This window comes from Cavia porcellus, unplaced genomic scaffold (genome assembly GCF_034190915.1).
Source record: "Cavia porcellus strain 051 isolate PalLab524CR breed Dunkin Hartley unplaced genomic scaffold, mCavPor4.1 scaffold_21, whole genome shotgun sequence".
Lineage (NCBI taxonomy): Eukaryota > Metazoa > Chordata > Mammalia > Rodentia > Caviidae > Cavia > Cavia porcellus.
The window spans coordinates 41,091,013-41,100,506 of NW_026947504.1; positions in this window are offsets into that span (position 1 = coordinate 41,091,013).

Here is a 9,494-nt window from a genome sequence, read left to right on the forward strand (position 1 = left end):
AATATGGAATGAAGGCTAAAAAAAAGTTTAAGCAAATTACCCAAAGTCAAAAAGCTCTAAGTGTCAGACCTGCATTTTATTAACTCATCCAAGCATGTTTTTAACCACTATGTTATTATATTGCTCTTCCTTGAAATGAAACGTCATGTCTAACACCAATAAGAGAAGTGCAATTTGCAGACTCTATTGTTCACCTCTAGTTCAGTTTCTCTTCTATTCAATTCTAATAAGGACACATGAGTGACTGGTGTGACGCCTCCCTCGACCTCTGTGCTGTCCTGGGTGTGTGCTTGCAGGGATGTGGTTCACCTCTCCCCTGTCCTCTTGGATGTGACCAGGTATGGCACAGAAGCAGACAGAATTCAGGTTCCTCCAGAGCTGGTATAGGCCCAGGACTCAAATTTGGGAATGTTTATTATCACATAATTGATAGAAAGAAAGTATGTAGACCATATTTTCACTTAAGTAGCAGTGAAACCATTATGATATTTACTAAATTACTTACATAATGTATATTGGTGGCCCTAATTAGGTCTCTAAATACCAAATTATCAAAAATAAACTGTTACTTACAATGAAATTTCTTTAACAATATACAATACAATAACTATTGTAGATTTCCTAGTGCTCTGTTTTATTACCTTTAAAATGAAATTTTTTAAAATTCCCTTTAAAGGTCCAAATATGAATGTTATTCACTAAAAAAATATTCATATTATTTTTAATATGATGTAATTATTTACTAATTTCAGGCAGACATTGATTTCATAAGCAAGAATCTTCTGTATTTGCTAACTCAAACCCAAGTAGTCTTTTTATTGCCAATTCATGATGCTTACCATGTTGAATCATGAAGATGAAAGAATGTTTAACTTGCATTTTCTTACAGTGATTTGCAAGAAATTCAAGTAGGACTGACTACAAAACATGATTCTATTTTCTAAGTGTAAAGTGGAACATAGGTAAATAAAAAGAAAATCATCACAAAATTAGACTTGTGACTAAATAAAATAGCTAAGTGAAAGATCAAATATTTTAATCAAGATAATGCTATTTCTCTGATTAATTAATACTGATTTAAAATAAACATTCAGCTTATATTTTGAGTTTATCAGTGATACATAATGTCAGAATTTTTTTACATAAAACTCTTTTCTATTACATTTTACTTTAAAACTTATGAGTAAAATGTTTGATGTTATAGTATAATAATTTAACACTGATCTTTTTGGAATCTAGGATAAGATCAGAGTTTGGACTTAAATGACATGAATTTCCTTCAATATATTCACCAGTGTAATATAGAAAAGTCCCACACATGAAGTTTGTTTTTTCTTTGCACTACAATACAATTCTAGAAAATAATTCAATGTAGTAGTTTGACCAATCTTTCAGCCCTACACAGAAATGATTTGGCAATATGCCATATGAGAAATAGGTTAGTTGATCTTTCATGGTTCCAAATACATGCATCTTCAGGAAATGCCATTGTAAGCTTTGTCAAATTCTGTTTTATTGAAATTACTCCATAAGGCATATAATAAAAATTCAAAGTTGAGGAAAACTGTACACAATAGACAAAAATACAAAATAGTCCCATGGGTAAATTATGAACTACAGGAAGAACAGTTTGATTAGAACTTAAAACAAATAAAATATTGTTTGCTCTTCTCTTCATTTTTTCTATTTGATCATGTGCATATTTATTGCAACAGTGCTATGTCAGTATCACTTTTGATATTTTTCTCATCATTCTAATAGGTCATCATTAAAGAAAAAATAATCACAAGTGTGTAGGTGAAATTCTTAGCAAAAATAAATTATTTGGAACATAACATTTTTGAAATTAAATGTACAAAAGTATTTAAATAAATACAAAGTTCAAGTGGAAATAAATTTTGATTGCATAATTATCTAAAATGCAATAAAATACTTAAAAATTAGTTATTGTTTAGCTGGGGATTTAGCTCAGCAGCATAAGCACTTGCCTGACAAGTGCAAAGTCATGAGTTTGATCCCCAGTACCAAAAAAAAAAAAAAAATTAGTGATTGTCCAATGCATGACTGTTATCATTGTGGTGATGATGTGGGAAACATTTTCTAAAATAAGGGACATCTGTTACCACTCTGGTTTCTTGAATCTTCCCTTTCTTTTCAGCTACAAAAATAGTTCATCTAAATTATCAAGAATGTCTCTAACAATGAGACCTCTGTTAAGTCTCATTCATTTCTCACTGACAAAATGACTGTCTAATTTTGGTTGCCCTGCCAGAGAAATTTGAGCAGATTAATTTCTATTTTCTGGAAAATGTTTCTCCACTTCAGCACCTATTTTGAGTTCCCTCAGTCCATGGTCACCACATTCCTTCCTATAACACAACACTAAAAGGACAAACTTTAAGCTTGAAAACTATAGTCTTCACTTCATAATGATAGTACATGATATATACCAGTAACGAGGCAAAAGATGCAAATGATTCTCCTGGAAGGTTCTCCTGTAGTTCTTAACATTTTGATGACATAGTTCACTGAACCTTACCTTAAATTTGACCTCAAAATCTGAGTCTTTTTAAAGTATTGTTTACTTTTTTATTTTAAAGAGAATAAAACAGAACAAAGCAAACCAAAGCAGAACAATAAAAGCAACACAGAACTTCAAAACAAGACAACAGAAAGTCACAGTGGCTACCATAATGTCTTTTGTTTCCTTTGAAATAGTTGTCCATACTGTCACATACAATAAATTCAAACAACACAAAGTAGTCTAAAACCAATAAAAAAATGAAAGCACTATGGGACTTCAATATAAGACAATAAGAAATCAATCATGGCTACCATAATGTCTCCCATTTTCTTCAAAATACCTGTCAATATCTTCACACATACTGAAATCAAATAATAGAAAATAGACTAAAACCAATCAAAATAGAATAAAAGCATTATAGGACTTCAAAACCAGATAATAGGTAATGAATAATGGCTACTATACTGTCTTGTTTTCTTCAAAACAGTTGTCCATACTATCGCACATAATGAAATAAAATAAAATAGAACAATAAAACCAATCAAAACAAAAGAATAAAAGCATTTTAGGACTTCAAAATAAAACAATAGGAAATCAAAAATGGCTATCATAATGTCTCATTTTCTTCAAAATAACTCTTTATTCCTTCACACAAAAAAGTCAAAGCAAAATACAATAAAACCAATTAACAGAAGAATAAAAGCATTATAGGACTTCAAAACAAGAAAGCAGGAAACCAACAATGATTACCAAAATACATCCCATTATCTTCAAAATAGCTGCTCCTACCATCCAACATAGTAAAATCTAACAAAGCAAAACAAAACAGAACAAAAGAGCAAAAAAACCAAACCTAACAAAATGATTAAAATAATACAAGAGTTCAAGACAAGACAGTAAGAAATTAATAGTGGTTACCACCTTCCCCCCTTAGGTATTTTCTCCACTATAAATTACAAGTTTCATAGTATCTGCTGTGCTTTTTGGATCCCACCAACTCCTTCTGTTTTTTATGCTAGTGTTCACCCACATGAGTTCAAACCATTTCAATCATGAACATGTCTCTGGTTGCATCCATTTACCTACAAGAGCCTTGCGATGATACTACTTTATACCTGGTAGCTCTCCATTGTGCAAAAAATACCTTTTTTAACTACTCTGTGTTGATGGGCAAGGTACACTTTATTTGTTCTGGTCTGTTGTCACATGGAACAAATGTTTTCTCTCCTTTAATTTTCAGGCTATGAATTTTCTTTTGAGTTAAATATGTTTCTTGTAAACAATATATTGACGGATCTTGCTTCTTAATCCACTCTGCCTGTGTTTATTTTATTGCTGAATTGAGATCATCTACACTCATGGTTATGACCAGCATACGTTGGTTCATCTGTGCCGTGCTAGCCTCTGGCTGTTGGTCCTCCACTTTTTCCCTTTGTTCAATGGCCTGACCTATTTGGCGATCCTCCTCTGCAGCTGTTCCTGGAACCACGGTCATCTTTATCAATCTCTAAAATATCATTTTTGAACTCTATGTAGGTTGGTTTGGTGGCCATGAATTTCTTCAGTTGTTCTTTTTCAAAGAAGTATCTAATTTTTCCATCAATTTTGAAAGATATTTTTGCAGGGCACATCAATCTGGGTTGGAAGTCATTTTCTTTCAGGATTTCAAATACTTCTCTCTGAATTCTTCTGGATGTGCTGGTTTATGTTGACAAGTCTGCTGTGGTTCTGATTGGTTTTCCTTTATAGGTGATCTGTTTCCTTTCTATGATAGCTCTTTTTACAAATTTTTATTTAAAGAGAAAAAAAAGCAAAATAGAAAAAGGGTAGTAATAATACAGAATTTCAAAAACATAAACACTAAGAAATCACTAGTTGATAAATTACATACTGTCATCTTAAAAATAGCTGTTCAAGTTACAAAATTAAACCATACAACGTGGACATTCAAATAGTGAGATTGAAAACAGTTCTGCTCAACAATCCAACAAAAACTTAGTAATATGGTCATCTACCTTACACACTTAAACATAAATGCAGTTATATCCTTTAGAGAACTTCCTTTTAAAAAAATTTTTTTTATTATTTTGAAGGTAGTAAAATACAACAGAACAAGACATCACAAAGCCAATTTAGACAGTGTAGTGAAATTGGTACAGAACTTCACAGCAGGTTAGCAGGATAACAGCAATAGGTACCACAGTATATCTCATTATCTTCACAATAGTTTGTCTTTCAGTCAGATATAGCAAAGTAAAATGAAATATAGAGCATTATAGAAATTATCAAAACAGAATATTGAATAGAGCAATACCGTTAACCAGAATAAAGCAAAACTGGTAAAAATACTTGCCTTCAAAGAGATGGCAGAAGAAAATCCCCCTTATTTGCTATATTGCATATGGTCAGCCTCACAAGAGATGCTTAGATCTCTGGTTTCCATTTGCTAATGGGGAGGGGGTGTGGAGTGGGATGTTTGATTCTCAGCCCATGCGCTGGTAGGCTCACTGCCACTTACCAGGGAGGTGGGCTGGTTGCTTGGTTTCCCAGTGCCCTAAGTTCCAACATGGCATGGATCTCAAGAGTCACTGGTGGTTCTTCCCCTAGGGTGGCCATAACCTGCCACACCACAGCTGCTTACCAGGGGGGCCAGCTGATTGCTTGGTTTCCCAGCACCCTAAGATCCAACATGGCACGGATCTCAGGAGTTGCTGGTGGTTCTCCCCCTGGGGTGACCCTCTTAGAGCACTTTCTTTTCCTCTCTTTTTTACAATAGCAGTTACAAATTTTGGGCTTTATTGCTCATTCAATTCTTATTACTTTTTATGCTACAGACACAACATTATATTTATAAATATGATTCTAATTTATTTCACTTATGAGGATAGTCTCAAGTTGCCTCCATTTACCTATGAAGGCCTCAAGATCATCCTTTTTATAGCTGAGTAATATTCCATTGTATAAAAATACCACATCTTTTTCATCCACTTTAAAGTTGATGGGCATTTTGGTTGCTTGCAAGATTTAGCTAGTACAAATTGTGCTGTTATGAACATAGGCGCATATCACTGTGATATGACCTTTTCAGGTTTTCCGGGAAAATACCCAGGATGGGAATAGCTGGGTTGAATAGAACTTCCATTCCTAATCTTATGAGAAATCTCCATACTGATATCCATAGTGGCTGCACCATTCTACACTCCCACCAACAGTGGAGCAGTGTTCCTTTTGCCCCACAGCCTCACCAACATTTGCTATCAGTTGTTTTCTTGATGGCAGCTATTCTTTCTGGAGTGAGATGAAATCTCAATGCTGTTTTAACTTGCAATTCTCAAGTGACCAGTGATGGTCAACACTTCTTCATGTATTTATTTTCCATTTGTATATCTTCATGTGAGAAATGTGTGTTCATCTCAGATGCCCATTTTTGGAAAGGGTCTTTGAATTTGGAGGGCTTGATATTTTTCAGTTCTTTATATGTTCTGGATATAAGTCCTTTGAGGGGTTGCTGGCTATCATTCTTTCCCATTTTGTGAGTTTTCTTTTCACTTTGTTGGTGATTTCTTTTGAAGTGCAAAAACTTTTCAATAATATGGAATCTCAGTTGTTGATGTTTTGAAGTGTTTCTTGAGCAGTTTGCATTTTGTTCATGAATTCTCTGCCTACCCCTGTGTCTCCAAGACTTCTACCTACCTTCTCTTCCAGTAGATTTAGTGTTTCTGTTTTGACATTTAGGTCTTTGATCCATTTAGACTTTAGTTTTGTGCATGGTGATAGGCATAGGTCTAGTTTCAGTTTTTGGCATGTGGAAAGCCAATTTTTCCAACACCATTTATTAAAGAGGCTATCCTTCTTCCAGTGAACATGTTTAGCACCTTTGTCAAATATCAAGTGGATGAGTATCTTTGTAGTTGTTTGCATCTTCTAATCTGTTCCATTGATCTTCAAGTCTATTTCTTTGCCAGTACTGTGGTGACAGGTTTTAATATTCTGTTCTTGTGCTGAATTTTGGGATCTTGATGATTATATGTGTGGGTGTAGATTTACTTTGGTAATAGCTAGTTGGAGTTCTACATGCCTCATTTATCAGTGTGCCAGAACATTTTCCCATACTTGGGAAGTTTTCTGCTATTACCTCTGTAAACAGCCTTTTTTTTTTAATTTAAGGAGAAAAAGAAGAAAAAAAAAACAGAAAAAAAGGGTACAAGTCATACAGAATTTCAGAAAAAATAAACAATAGGAAATCACTAGTTAATAGATTACATATTGTTATCCTAGAAATAGTTGTTCAAGTTACAAAATTAAAGCATATAAAGTGGACTTTCAAACAGTGAGACTGCAAACAGTTTTGTTCAATGATCCAACAAAACTCAGTAATATGGTCATCTATCTTCTACACTTAAATATATGTGCAGTTATATTCTTTAGAGCACTTTCTTTTCCTTTCTTTTATACAATGACAATTACACATTTTGGGTTTTATTAGTCCCACAGTTCTTATTACTTTTTTTTTTTTTTGAAGAGAGTAAAACTAAATGTGACATAACAGAACAGAGTCAGTCAAATCAAAAGGATGGACATAATAGATAATGTAAAAACAAAATACTAGGTGATCAAAAATGATTACCATAATGTCTCTTGCTATCTTAAAAAGAACTGCCTATATTATCAGTTATAATAAAATTGAACAAAACAGTAAAGAATAAAACCAAAACATTGGAGACATTACAGAACTTTAAAAGAAGATGATAGTCAAGTGGAATGGGCATCATAATGATTCTTATTGTCTTTACAGTTGTTGCCTTTACTTTTGAACTTGGTACTATGAAGCAAAGCAGAATAGAGGAAAATCAGTCAAAGCAAGATGGTGAGGGCTATACAGGGTTTCAAATCAAGTTAAGAGGAAATCAAAGTGGGTTACTATAATGTATCCTGCTATTTTTTTATTTTTCCCTTAATTAAAAAGATAAAAATAAAAAAGTAAATAATTTTTTAAAAGGAGACTGAGATAAAAGAGGGCATAACAACAAAACAGCACAGGTCAAAGCATAACCATTTAAGCAAAATAGTGTTTCACCACAAGATATCCTGACATAAAAGTAGTTACCATAGTGTCTCTTCCCTTGAAATCTTTGAGTATAATTTCGTATACTATAGCACCAAATATATCAAGACAATGTAAAACCATTAAACGGAATGACAGTATTACAGGGTATCTAGAACCAACTATCAGAAAATGAACAATGGTTTCTACGTAATCTCCTTATCTATAAAAGTTTTTGCTTATATTATCACATATAATAAAATACAATAAGATACAACCTGTTAAGACCAATGGAGACAGAAGAATAAAAGCTTGATGGGACTTCAAAGCAAGATGATACTAAATCAGCACTAGCTATTATGATGTCTTGTTTTCTCCAAAACAGCTGTTCCTACCATCCAATTTTCTCTGTCTCATTTCTGTTGAGCTCTTTTTCTGTCATTTGTTGTCAGTTTGTCTTCTTCATTTTGCTTTCTGCTCCATTCATTGTGGCCTCTCTGCCACTGTTTCTGAAGTCTTGGTATTTTCTTTTTTTAGAATATCCTACAGTATTCTCTGTAGAGTTGAATTGGTGGTTGCAAATTCCCCTAGTTCCTCTTTATCCTGGAAGCACCTTGTTTTTCCATCAATTTCTAGGGACAGCTGTGCAGGATATATCAATCTTGGCTGGAGGTTGTTATCTGTCAAAGCTTGAATTATTTCCCCCCACGTTCTTCATGATTTGATGGTTTGTGCCGAGAAGTCTGCTATAATTCTGATGGGTGTTCCCTTGTAAGTGATCTGTTTCTTGTCTCTGATGGCTTTTAATATTCTGTTCTTATATTGGATTTCTGGAATTTTGATTATTATATGCCTGGATGTAGCTCTGTTTGGGTTGAGGGTAACTGGGGTCCTGTATGCCTCATGCATCTGAGTATCTTTACCTTTTGCTAAATTAGGGAAATTCCTTGGATTATTTCTGTGAATAGCTTTTGTAGTCCATTTGTTTGTGTCCCTACTTCTTCTTTTATGTTCTTAATTCTTAATTTATAGATCCTCTTATCATCTTCTAGCCTTTGTATTATTGCTGTTTGTTTTCTTGTTACTTTTAAAAAGTTTTTCATTTCATGCTCCCATATTACAAATCTGCCCTCCAATTCAGATAATCTAGCCTTAGTTTCTTTCAAGCTGTTATGCCAGCTTTCAATAAAGTTTTTAATTTCCTGGTAATCTCTTTGAACCTGCTTCGAGTATTCTGTTTTCTCTATTTTCTCCATCAAACAATTCTCCCCTTTTTTCTGTTCTTCCAAACCACCATCTGTTTTTTCTTGGGTGGTGCTTAGCATTTCTCTAACTATTCTACTTATATCTTGCTTTATTTTGTTTAATACTTCACTTTTGAACTCATCTATGAGGCTCTGGAGATCTTGCTTTATGTCTATTGGTGCCGTGTCTGATATTGCATGTTTTCTGTCTTCCTTTGCATTTTCCTTTCCTGGATCAGTGTTCTCAGGATTGGGGACTGAGGACCCTTTTTTGTTGCTTCCTCTTCCCATACTTTTTGTTCCTTCCATATAAGTGAATGTAGGAGGCCCAATTTTTTTCTCTTTTTCGGTTACAATTTGTTTGAATTGCACTGGCTAGGTGTTCCCACCCACTGAAGTGTACTAGGGAGACACAGACCTGGGAAGCCTCTGCTGGGCCCGCCCCTCCAGGTCAACCTACAGAATGCTTCATCGCTAGGGTGCACCTCCAGGTGCTGGGACCTGGTTTGGGCTAGCCTACTGGGTCTTAGTCAGGGATGTCACGCAGGCCAGGCACTCCCCACCAATCCCACTTGAGAGAGGAATATGTGACTGAAGTCACTGCAGCACCCTGTTCCAGCAAGTCTGCCCGGTCCCAGTATGTGCTTTGCTGGAGCCTTCTACTCTATGAAAGGGTCCCCTG